Here is a 13,060-nt window from a genome sequence, read left to right on the forward strand (position 1 = left end):
TAGAGACCATTTACATGCTGAGATCTTGTCAGCTCCTTGGGAGCTGTTTATTTTCCCTCTCATTGCTTTAAAGCATCGGCATCTGTTTTTAGTTGGAAAAGGAGGTTCCAAGTTTCCTCCCTGGAAGCATCTCCAAGATAGGGCTGAGAGAGATTCCTGCCTGCAACCTTGGAGAAGCCGCTGCCAGTCTGTGAAGATAATACTGAGCTAGACGGACCAATGGTCTGACTTGGTATATGGCAGCTTCCTATGTTCCTAAGGCTATCTGTTTGGGAGACCCTTCCAAGCCATATGCAAGAGTTGAATCTGCTTTTCTGTTGTGGCAATAGAAGGGCATAAGAGGAGGCCTTGGTCTTTTGTTGAAAGGTGCCTCTTTTTCAGCATGTCCCTTCCAGTCTGCCAGTGCACAAGGGGAATGTAGTGCTGCTTAGAGTTCTGTGCAGAGAAGTGAGTCCCTGATTTGCATGAGGAGTGCCTGACCCTTAAGCAGAGGGACTCCTTTTTCAAGGGTGGGGATGCTACAGAGGAGTTGCAACAAGATGCTCAGGTGGAGCCGGTTGGGATGAGGAAGCCCCTGACAGCCTGGTGTAGTGGGTAGCATGTTGGTCCTGGCCTGGGGAGAGCTGACTGTTCCTCAGTCAGGAAACTTGCAGAGGGGCACCTTTCTGTCGAATTCCCCTGCCTCACCTGGGTGTTTTGAATATCGCCTGGATAGGAGAATTCATCTGTCCCATTCTGAAAAGTGTTATATAAATATTTGTAATAGTTGTTCTGGCAGCTCTTTGAGTAGAATAAAAATGCAGTAAATAAATATATTCCAACTCCTTTCTTTCCTCCCACCAGGTGGGAACCCAAAAGGTAATGAGTCTTGCTTAGCTATGCTGGACTGAAACTTTCACCACCACCCCTTCTATGCACTCCCATTTGAGCTATTTTTGGAAGGGTGGTATAGAAATATTGTTACACTTCTTTTACAGTCGCTGCACTGGTTGCCTGTTCGCTTCCGAGTCCAATTCAAAGTGCTGGTTCTCACCTACAAAACCCTTATGGGCTTAGCACCTGTATATCTCTGGGATTGCCTCTCTCGGCCAGTTGTATCCTGATCTGTGAGGTCTTCTCAGCTGGCCCTCCTTAGTGTCCTTGGCCCTGGTGTAGTGTGCAGTGCCTGGACCCGTAGGAGGGCCTTCTCTGTGGCCGCCCCTCTTCTTTGGAACACTCCCCCCCCCCAATTCGTTCAGCCCCCTCCCTGGCTGCTTTTAAATCCCACCTGCCCTTCTTAAGACCCAACTGCTTCACCAGGTGTTTACCCTATCATCATCATCATCATCATCATCATCATTATTATATTTTTATTGTTATTGATTTTGTTGTTCATCACCTAGAGTCTTTGGAGAAGGCCGTATATAAGAAAATTTAAATAAATAAATAAATAAATAGTCCAAATGAATAAATAAATTTGATGCAGACAATACTGAGCTCGATGAATCTTCCTATGTTCCTCATTAGGGGTGTGCCTCCGGAGTATAATGTTTCAGGATAGTTCTTATAAATTGAAAAAGAATATTTTGATCCTGGCTTTTATAAAAGTGCTTCTTCATGGAAGTTCGCCAACTTTGCCTGCCCCCTTCCTGACCTCTATCTGCATATGGAGCCCACTTCCTCAGGACTTAGAAACTTGTTTTTCTAGAGACCACCATGAGGTCATTCTTACCTTATAATCCAAGTCTGAGGAATCCAGAAAAAACAGCCAATAACTTCTTGCCCTGAGCCTGAAAATGTTGGTGCCTAATGCTTGCTATGAAGAAACACTTCGCTTTCGACCCTGGTCAGAGAGAGACTTCATTTTGTTTCTGTGGTGTTGAAACTTCATTTTTTTTAAGCCCAGGCAGTCATGTAGGAGTTCCTTATACGTTTCACACCTAACCACTTGTGTAATGGTTGTCATCCTATGGGACACTAATGATGAGTCCCAATTACCACTGGTTAGGTTTAGGGATGTGTAGAACGTTTTGCCGGTGAAATGTTTTGACTCAAAACAGGTTGTTTTGAGTGTTTTGAGCTTGAAACAGAACTCCCTTTAAATAAAGGACCTGTTTCAAGCTTGGAGCAGAACAACCCCCATTTGTCTGAAACATTTTGACATTTCAAGTGCCATTTTGGGGGCCTATTTTCCCCTTGCTGATTGGTTTTCTGAGACTGGCTTCTGATTAGCTTGCTATCTCCTTGGTTCTTGGTTGGCTTGCTACCACACAAATCAGGATTGTCATGGGCAACTGTGCTCCCATTGGCTGGGAAGAGGGAGCGGGGAACACAAAAGGAGGGAATTTCAAATTAAAAATGTTGACTGGGAGGCAGAAAGAGTGCATTTATACTATGCCTCTCTTGAAGAAGAGGATACATCAGTACAGGAGAAATGCAGGTTTGATTTTTTGGTTTTCTTTTCTCAGCACTGAATAGAATCTGCTGTGCTATTGCTGTTATAACGATCTGGTTTTGTTGGAGCTCAGATTGACAGAGACAGAATTTGGGTGCTTGCCTGCCTTGAGTTGTGGTTTGTTTTGTTTGTGAGATAGTGTTGTGGCAAGAAATGGACAGTGGCATCTCTCTCTCTCTGTGTGCAATATTTCTTGGTGATTGCTGAGCTCCATGTCGGGTCTTGAGACTAACTTTTGTGTCTGCTCTGCAATCTGCATTGCAAGGTGTACTCAGTCAAAATGTGGCTGAAGTTCTAGTTGAGCTTATGGCTATGCTTGCTGCTAAGTAAGGGTGCTGCTGTGGCAACTGTTGCAATTCTAGGAAGTTATGTAAGGAGGCATAATTGTGTGTGAGAGAGCAACTTGTGCCAATGATGTTACTGCAGCACAGGCACTGTGGCTGGCAGTGGATTCTGGGTCAGATGCTTTTTTGGCCATTTTTGGACTGTGTTTGAAATGTGTGTTTTGTGTTGGGAGGGACATATTCCCTTTTATTGTGTGCTTCTGCAGTGTTTTTCAAGGCAGGGTTGCAAAATGTTGTAATTTGCAATGCAAAACGTGTGCAGTGTAGTCTCTGAGTGCAGTGTGTTCCAGCCATAGGGAAAAATGGAGAAACACGAAACACCCCATTGTTCCCCCTGGGTAGCTCCTAGGGACACTAAAGTGGGTTGTGTGGTAGGGCATGATGGGTGCTCACCACCACCCAGTCCACACAAAAATGGGGAAGTGGGCAATTTAAAACAAATTTTTAACCTTTCCCCCAAACCCCCATAGGTTCCTATGGGAATTTTGGGGAAAGGTTAAAAATTAGAAGCACCCATCATGCCTTACCACCCAATCAACTTTAGTGTCCCTAGCAGCTACGCTTGGGGAACAATGGGGTGTGTCAAGTTCTCCATTGTTCCCTGTGGCCGAAACACTCAAAAGGTTTTGAGTTTGTTCAGCTGAGCGCTGTTTCTGTGCAGTGTTTCAGCCATTTTGTGTTTCATTTTGAACACGAAACAGAATGCAAAATCTGTTTTGTGCACATCCCTAGTAAGGTGCTAAGCTGGGAACAGGTGGTTCCCAGGCAGTGGGTGCCCTCTGTGGTGTATTTTGTGAAGCCAGCCAAGTGTCGTTCCCATGCCGCGCAACCAAAGTTCTTCCAACTTTTGCCTGTCTTCTGTAACCAAGACTTGAAGTTGTTAGGACAAAGTCAGGAGAATCTTGATGATGTGGCATGGGAATTGGGAGGCTTCACACCACAAACCCATCAGGAGTGCCTGCTTGCCGGGAGTGCCTACTTGCCAGTCATTGTCTGAACCTGCCTTAAGTTTGATTGAGTCAAATGGGGAGCAGTGGTAGAGGATCTGGTTTGCATGTAGAAGGTCCCAGGTTCAGTTTCTGGCAGCATTTGCAGGTAGGGCTGGGAAAGACCCCCATCTCTGAAACCCTGGAAGCAGTGTTCCCTCTGACAGGGATTCCCAGATGTTGTTCACTACAACTCCCAGCATCCCCAGCTGCAATGGCCTTTGACTGGGGATTCTGGGAGTTGTAGTCAATAATATGAATCCCTGTTAGTGGGAACACTCTCTGGGAGCCTCTGCTCGTCAGTGTAGACCAAGGTTGCATAACTTTGGCTCTCCTGCAGATGCCGGACCATAACTCCTATCATCGTTGACCAGCTGGAGATGCTGGGAGTTTTGTCCAACAACAGTTGGAGGAGGAGTAAAGTTGTGCAGCCCTGGTGTAGATGATGCTGAGCTAGATGGCTAAATTGTCTGACTTGGTATAATGCAGTTTCCTAGGGGCTTTTTGCAGCCTTAACGGCTGATACCAAATGAAACCATTGCCTGGGGCTGAGTACACTTAACACAACAATCCTCTTAGGTAGGATTTTCCTATGTCATTGAAGTATCAGACAGTCAGACAACACCAGATTTCCAAAGTAAACATGTTTTCCCTTTTTTGTGTGGACTCTTTAACTGAGAGGAATAGGATTACTGAGCGGGTTCTTTGTTCTCTTGAACAAGGTGGGTTCTTTGTGGGTTCTTTACCCAAGGTGGATTCTTTGTTCTTTTGAGAGGAAGGGCTCAGAGGCTAGTGATGACTCACCATGCCTCCCTCTGCCCCTGGCTGGGAGAATAGGACCACACAGCCATGCTTTTAGGGTTAAGATTCTGAGCTGTCTGTCTTTTGCAGCTGGAAGAGTGACCAATACCTCCTAGGAACATAGGAAGTTGCTGTCTACAAAGTGAGACCCTTGGTCTATCCAGCTCAGTTTTGTCTATTTTGACACGCAGCAGCGCTCCATGGTTTCAGGCAGAAAATTTTCTCAGACCTACGTTAGATGTCATGGATTGAACCTGGGTCAGTGCACATGATTTCCCCACCCCACCCCCATTTGAATCTTCACAGCAGTCTCTGAGGTAGGTTAGGTTGACCTAAAATAACCCCTTGAGTTCATGGCTGGTTAGGGAAGGATTTGAACAGGGGTCTCCTCAAACCAAGTGCAACCCTCTAACCACTACACCACACTCCTCCTCAGTTCAATTGTGTGGACTATTGATTGCGGGAGAGAATGAGATTCGAATCCTCCTTTTAGCGTTGGCATTCCTGGAGGACTGCATTCTCTGTCCACTGGAATGTCATCTTTTTCATTTCTGTGTCTTGTTCACTGAGGCTACAGTCCTGTTCTTGCTTATCTTGGAGTGAGTCCCATTGAACACAGTGGGGCTTATTTCCAGTGAAACACATATAGGACTGCACTGTATTATAAATACAGAGATTGTTTTTAAAAAACCACCTAATTATCTGGACCGGGGTGGTGGTGGTGTCATGATTGAGTTTAATAATGAAAAGAGGGAGCTGTGGGTCAAGGCCCCGGATTTTTTAAGTACCTCACAGGGACGTCCGGCGGGACCTCCAGGGAAGAAGGTGATGCCTGTGTGAGCTCTGCCCCTCGGGCCGCGTTACCTGAAAAACTGAGGCCTGAATTGCTTGAGGTCAAGGATCTTGACCTTGTTCACTTAGAGAAGTTATGGGTTGATGCTGCATTCAATTTCTTGGGGGTCCCCAAGAAATCCGGCAATAAACAGCTAAAGAAATGGAAGACGCAGCTGCCAGATTCCACACTCAAAATGGCTGATGTAATTTCAGACTATGAGGAAGTGGCTTTGCAGGCCATATTAGGCCTCTTGAGAGAGGTTAAGAAAGACATGGAAGCTCTCCAGTCCAAAGTGGATGAAATGAGTATTACTCTGCTCATTAACCGTTGCATGGAAAATGCGGAGATGCAAATTGGAATAGCAGAGGAATAGCAGAGGACAAAGCTACAGACCAGCAGAAAGATCTTACTAAGATCCATGCTGAAGGTACAGTCCACCAGGTCAAAGCGCCACCTGGAGGGCCAAAGCCACAGGTCTAACATCTGAATGGTCGGTGTTCCTGAAAGGGCTGAAGGGAAAGGGAAAGTGCGTATTAAGTGTGTTTATGCATTATTGTAGAATATGCTTCATCTACCTGGGGAGTATGAAATCTCCACTGAGTGAACTCACAGATTTATCGGGCCTCCCCATCCCCAGGCAAACCACCACAAGCTGTTATAATAAAATTGCATTAGTTTTCAATGAAAGAAGATATATTGCGATGCTCCAGAGTTCCACTGTGTGAGTTACGCTGGGGTCCTAGTCAGATTGAAATCTGATTGTTTCAGGATTTTCCTAAGCCTGTTGAGCCTGGCAGGGCTGCTCAACTTCGGCCCTCCTGCAGATGTTGGCCTACATCTCCCATCATCCCCGACTATTGGTCACTGTGGCTGGGGATGCTGGGAGCTGCAGTCCAAAAAACAGCTGGAGAGCGGAAGCTGAGCAGCCCTGACTGAGAGTAGAATTGGCCTATGCAAAGCAGCTGGCTCATAACAAGCAAATGGGACACTGGGAGTGGAGGCTTGTCCTAAGACCTTATAATAATAATAAATAATATTACCTCTCTTCAGGATGAGGCAGCAAGAATATGGAATGAGCTGGCAAAAATTAATGAATTGTTTCAAGAGTTCTATTCCAAATTATATGAGGGAGATAAATTTCATAAATTTGTGGAGATTAATCCATTCTTGGCTTCATTTAATTTCCTTCAATTCTCCCCAAATCAAAAAGAAAGTATTCTACTACTTCTACTACTAATATTTATACACTGCTTTTCAATAGAAGCTCTCAAAGCCATGTACTGTACATTGAAAAATTAAAGAAATAAAACTAGTTTAACGCGTGCAGAGCATCTGCGTGCTAGTACTTGATTGTTCCCCTCACCCCCACCACAGCCCCTCACCTCAGAGAGATCTCCACCCTCACCTGACCTGCACTCCTGCTCCTTCTCCCTCCCATTGCTTCCATCCCCCTCACCCCTCTTGGTTGCTCCTCCCTCCCATTGCTCCATCCTCTCACCCCTCTTGGTTGTGGCTGCAGTGTTGCCTGTGCTGATTGGCCAAGCTGCAGCCCCCTAACCCCAGGGACCTCCTCACCCAAGCCCCACTCCCTGCTCCTCACTTCAGGAGCAGCAGCAGCAGTCGCCCAGGCCCTTCCTTGCTGCTGCCGCCACCATGGCCACTCATTCCTCTCAGCAAGCTGACAGGCTCAGACCCATCCCTCGCCTGCCTGCCTCCCTCTGTCAATGGCCTTGGTAGCTCAGACCCTTCCTTGCTGCTGCCACCATGGCCACTTGTTCCCCTCAGGCTGCTGACAGGCCCAGGCCCGTTCCTTGCCCTTCCTTTTTTATCTCCTCTCCTCTGCTTGCTCTTCCCCTCTGTCTTTCTTCCCCTCCCTGCTCCTCTTCCTCGTTCCTCTCTCTCTCTCTCTCTTTCTCTCTCCCTTTCTGAGTTAACAGATCTTGTTCATCTTGTTTCCTCATCTAATTCATACAGTGGCAACCTCCTCCTGAAGGGGCTCTTTTCTCCTTCACGACTCCTCCCCTCGCAGGCCCCTGGCATCTATCTATCTATCTATCTATCTATCTATCTATCTATCTATCTATCTATCTATCTATCTATCTAAAATCCTCTCCTCTACAATCAAGCACATCTTCCGACCAGTATAACAGTTGCGTTCCAGCTGACTTTAACCATCACAAATGCCTCCTCCCTATCTGCATATGGAATCCCCTCTGCCAATCACCACGGTGCTTCTGCTCTGTTACCTCCCGATTGGTAAAGTACTGTGTGGGTGGGGCTTGCCATGTACTTCCTTAGCCTTTTATATAGAGAGATATGAAACAAGGTCATGCACCTGGAATGGATAGGTGTACAATACAATGGTATAAAGCACTTGAAGATGAATTAATCCCAGTGTTGTTTCATAGAGTTGATAGGGAACCAAGTCATTTATTTTTTCTGGTTTCTAAAAATGAAGCTGCTATTATTATAATTAAAAAACCAGATAAAGTTCTTCACCTTTGTAGTGGTGATAGGCCCCTCTCCCTCATAAATGTTGATGCAAAAATTGTCACCACTGCTTTGGTCAAAAGAGTAAACAATGTGTACCCAGTTTGCTACACGCTGTGCAAACAGGTTTTGTCGCTGGTTGGCAAGGTGCTGATAAAATCCAAATTGTTATGAATTGATTGGCAGTTTGGAGCGAGGGCCTTCTGTGCAATGCCTTCTGCTGCTGGACACAGAGAAGGACTTTGTTAAAGTCCAGGGGCAGCTTTTAATAGCTGTGTTGCAAAACTTCAGAAGCATCAAGCCCACAACAACTTGTCATCTAGCTACTGAGGGTCAGGGGATAAGTTAATCTAGATGTGCCTAGGAGAAGACTTGTCCTGGAAGTATCCATCTTAGGTAGCTTGAGTCAAGAAATGACAATTCAGAGCCATTATTTGCTTTTAAGCCAAGTCAGCAGTTTGATGGAGTGAGAACAATGCTGCATTTGGGATAGGGCAACACTGGAATATGGAAGTTTCCACAGAAGTCAGTGGAAAGCCCTTGAATATCTCATTGCTACCTGAATGTAAGCTAACAAGATCACAAGTGTTCATATAACCATCTTCTTGATATACTGTTTATTTCCATCTGAGTTTGCTTGCCTATCCTCAATGGAAAATTTGAGAACCATTAAGAACAGTATTTGAAAATGCCTTGAGTTGTGATTACTCCATACAGAACTTATGTTATTAATTGATATGAAGATGGCTGAGTTGCCAAGGGAGAATTCAACCAATGGAAGATCTGAAAAATTGAAGTAATTTGGCTAAGATATAAAGGCTGGAGGTCAGGTATTTTGAGAAGTTGGGTTTGGGGTTTTTTTGCGGGGTGTTTTTTTTTTTGCTTTTGTTTGTTCTTTTCCTTTTTTAGACTAGTAGTTTTTTTGGGATGAAAAGAAACTTCTTTGAGAGGCTCTCTCCACCTTTCCTCACTTTCCCCTTTTTAACCAAACCTTTATTTTCGCTGTAAAGGTTTTGTAAAATTAATAGAGTGCCTCTCTTGAGACTCTTAGAGACTCCTCAGGTTGAAGATTAGTAGATATCAAATTTTATTTCCTTGTATTTTGACTGAATTTTCTTCAGCAGTGTCTTATGCTGGATCTTCCAAGTCATCTAATCAGGAGAAGGGAAAGCAGTGGATTTAGCTTATCGCCTTGCATTGAAAATGTTTCTTTCTAAGTTTCTTTTTTGTGCATGCATCATCTAAGTGCCTTTTGTTTAATTTTTCACTAGCTTGAGCTAGATGGCCCAATGGTCCATCTTGGTATAAGACAATGTCATAGTGCTTGCTGATCTCATAAGGACCCATAATGAGTGAAGCCATTGCATGGGGCTGAGATCACTTAACATAGAAGTCCTGTTAGATAGAATAAAGCCGTGTTTCCCCCCTTGAAGTGTGCTCTTAAGTAAGCGGAATAGGTTGGCCAAGTGGGTTCTTAATTTTCTTTTGAGAGAAGGGGGACTTCTTCTCCAGCTGGGACAATAGGACCACAGCCATGCTTTTAGGGTTAAGATTCTGAACTATGTTTTTTAGCAGGAGGACAATGTAGGAAGACAGTTGCCTCCTAGGAACAGACAATTGCCTACTGAGTCAGACCCTTGGACTTTCCAGCTCAGTATTAGCCCTATCATGTGGAGATGCCAAGGATTGAACCTAGGACCTTCTGTGTGCAAAGTTGTGGCTTTACCACTGAGCTGCACTCCTCTGCTTCAGTAACTATTTTATTTTATTTATTTATTATTAAAACTTGTATACCGCCCTTCCAAAAGGCTCAGGGCGGTTTACATTAAAACACCATTAAAATCAGTTAATAATAAAAAAATTATTTTGTTTTATCAGATCAGGAACTAAGTAAGAATGGTTAGCGGGGTTGTACTGTTTCTCCCCCTAGACTTATTCTGACCTTTGCCTGCCTGTAAGCTGTGTTCTTTTTGTTGTTTTAATAAAGCAAACCTGTAATAAACTATTCTTTTAACTTTTTTATTATAGCTAATGTAAAATGTCTTGCTTAGGGTTGCCATATTCAAGCTTCCCAAATCCAGGTGACCTAATTTGCATATTGTGCAAATTTTGATGTAACTAATTTGCACGCCGTGCAAAATATGGACGTTGACTGTTGCACTGTGAAGTGTCTCCCCTCTGGACATTTACCACCACCAGTTCAGGAATTTACTTTTACCTGACCATTTCAGGCAGCATTTAATACCTAGATCAGGGTTTCTTAACCTTGGCCCCCCAGATGTTGTTGGACTACAACTCCCATCATCCTCAGACATGGCCTTTGTGGCTGAGGATGATGGGAGTTGTAGTCCAACAACATCTGGGGGCCCAAGGTTAAGAAACCCTGACCTAGATAACTTAACTATCCCAACACTAACATATCAGTTTAGTTTTTAACCTTGTCTAATAGTGTGTGCAGAGCTGTCATAGATTTCCTCACCAGCTGCAGCCTGCCACCTCCCCTGCCTCATTTTCCAATACCTGAAGATGCTATTTATTGGTGAAGATACCCAGCTTATGCTCAGGAGAAGTGATGAGTGAATTCATCACCACTAAATTCTACAACTGACCCTACAAAACTGGTGCTAACAGTTAAGGCTTTCAGTATGCTTGAGCCTTATCACCCTTTATGCTACACCGATGACATATTAACCACACAAAATAACAATGCAACTGGCCAAACACCAGCATGATGTGAGCAAAACACCCAGTCTCTGTTAATCTTGTGGTCTTCTTGTGGACTAATTGCAAGTTCTGAACTGTTTTTAAATACCATTTTTACTAGCATAATGACCTACTTTTTGTCTTTTGCTGTACCAGTCATACTTGGTTTGAGATTATTTATTGAGATGAATACTATTTTAGGTTACTGGTACTTGAAGAATGTAGTCATAGAACTCACAGCAATTGGTGTTCCTGAAGTGGTGCTGCAGCAAAAGTATAGATTGTACTGTTTGCACATGCAGCCTGTTTCGTCCATCTGTCCCTTGAACATTCATCAATGGCGGTGGGGTGGGGGGGAGTTATCCAGAAGATTTCTTATTTATTTATGTATTCGATTTATATACCACTCTTCGCTTTATAAGCAAAGGAGCCAGCGTGGTGTAGTGGTTAGAATGCTGGACTAGGACCGGGGAGACCCAAGTTCAAATCCCCATTCAGCCATGATACTTGCTGGGTGACACTGGGCCAGTCACTCCTCTCTCAGCCTAACCTACTTCACAGGGTTGTTGTGAGGAGAAACTCAAGTATGTAGTACACCGCTCTAGGCTCCTTGGAGGAAGAGCGGGATATAAAATGTAAAAAAATATATATAAAAATGATTAAAAATTAACAATTAAAATCAAAACTATAAAAACAGCATAAAACTAATTAACAGTTGAAACATTTAAACAGTTAAAAACCCTGGAGAACCAGGTTGAACACTAACCGCAGTTAAAAACAATTTACAACAAATTAAAAACCCTGGCAGGCCAGGCCAAACAGATAAGTTTTAAGGGCTCTCCTGAAGGCAAGGCCAGCAATGAACTCAGACCAGGGGCATAACTATAATAGGGCAAGCGGAGACAGTTGTCTGGGGGCCCACTGCCTTGGGGGCCCCCCAGAGGCAAGTCACATGACTGACTCCCCCAGCCACGCACCCGCCCGGGCTTCCTTCAGTTGTATTCATCCTCCGAAATCAATGTGAGTGTTAAGACCTGGAGCTACCAGAACAGCAGGTCTTTCTCTAGTACCATTCAATGACTTGCATCGTCCATAATGTACAAAACCTAAAAAAAAAAAAAAATTAGGATGGTGTTCTATTGTAGCACATAGAAGATATATATACATTTTACTATGCTTTTTGTTATCACTATTCAGCCTCATTTAAGATTTCTTTACTTCATGAGCTGAGCTTCAGTGAGGAGGGGGGGCCCATTTTAAAATCTTGTCTCTGGGCCCACTACAACCTTGCTACGCCCCTGACTCAGATTGCGGATTTCGGCCGGAAGTGCATTCCACAGCCCAGGAGCAGCTACAGAGAAGGCCCGCCTCTGAGTCGCCACCAGACAAACTGTTGGTAATTGGAGACGGACCTCCTCAGACGACCTTAATGGTGGGGATCATGTAGAAGAAGGCACTCTCTAAGATAACTTGGACCTAAGCCATTCAGGGCTTTCAAGGTCTCTTGTGTCTTTTTCTGGGAGATAAACCAGTGGCAGAACTTGCAGGGGAGAGGGAGCAGCTGTTAAATGAGGCAGAATGTGGATGCATTGATAAAAGATGCATAACTGCAGCAGGAGAGAAACACATCTGCCTAAGGGGCAGATCAGCCCCTCCTAATCCCACTAGGAAGCCAGCCACTTGAGATCGGGCAGAGAGAAACTTCTGGGGGACCTGCCAGCAATCAGAAAGGAGCAGCCACACTGGGGTTGGGGGAGAGGAGTGGCTGAAACTACCTTAGGTATCCCCCCCCCCACTTGTTTATGGGGAATTCGAACAGTAATTATAAAAATCACTAGACGGATGTTTTTCAAACCAGCAGAAGTCACCAGTTCAGCATAGAGCTGAATTTCTTTCAGAATCCTAAACTTAATTAAAAATTTAAAAATATACGATGAGGCGGGTCTCACGGCTAAGCCCACTCTCCCTGCAGACGAGCAGGGCGGGAGCCCTGGGCGGCTGGATTGGCCGCCCACACGACTGCTGGCTCCATGATGGAGCTGGCGGGGGCTGGGGAGTTTGGGGGCCGTGTGGCCCCCGGAAGCTCCAATATGCCCTGCGCGAGACCCCTGAGCTGAGAGGCTGCTTTTCAGCCTCCTGCCGGGGGTCTACTCATGAGTAGCTGTGGCGTGGAGCCGCACCGTGGCTATGCACAATCCCCAAAACCGGGTTTGCAGAGCACTCATTCCACAAACCCAGTTTAAGGGGCGGGCTACTTGAGCAGGTTACCTGCTCAAGAACCACTGGGCTCGCAGCCGAGCCTGATGGTTCACACGGTTGTAGGAAATCAGGCTAGCAGAGGCTAGTCTGATTGTCTACAATCGTGTGAATAATAGCCTCATTTTCTATGATGAGAAAAGGTCACAACACTCAGAACCCTCTTTTTAGGAGTTAAAATTTAGGACTTCTGTATTTCAGTGATTTTTCA

The sequence above is a fragment of the Hemicordylus capensis genome, chromosome 2 (assembly GCF_027244095.1).
Source record: "Hemicordylus capensis ecotype Gifberg chromosome 2, rHemCap1.1.pri, whole genome shotgun sequence".
Classification (NCBI taxonomy): Eukaryota; Metazoa; Chordata; class Lepidosauria; order Squamata; family Cordylidae; genus Hemicordylus; species Hemicordylus capensis.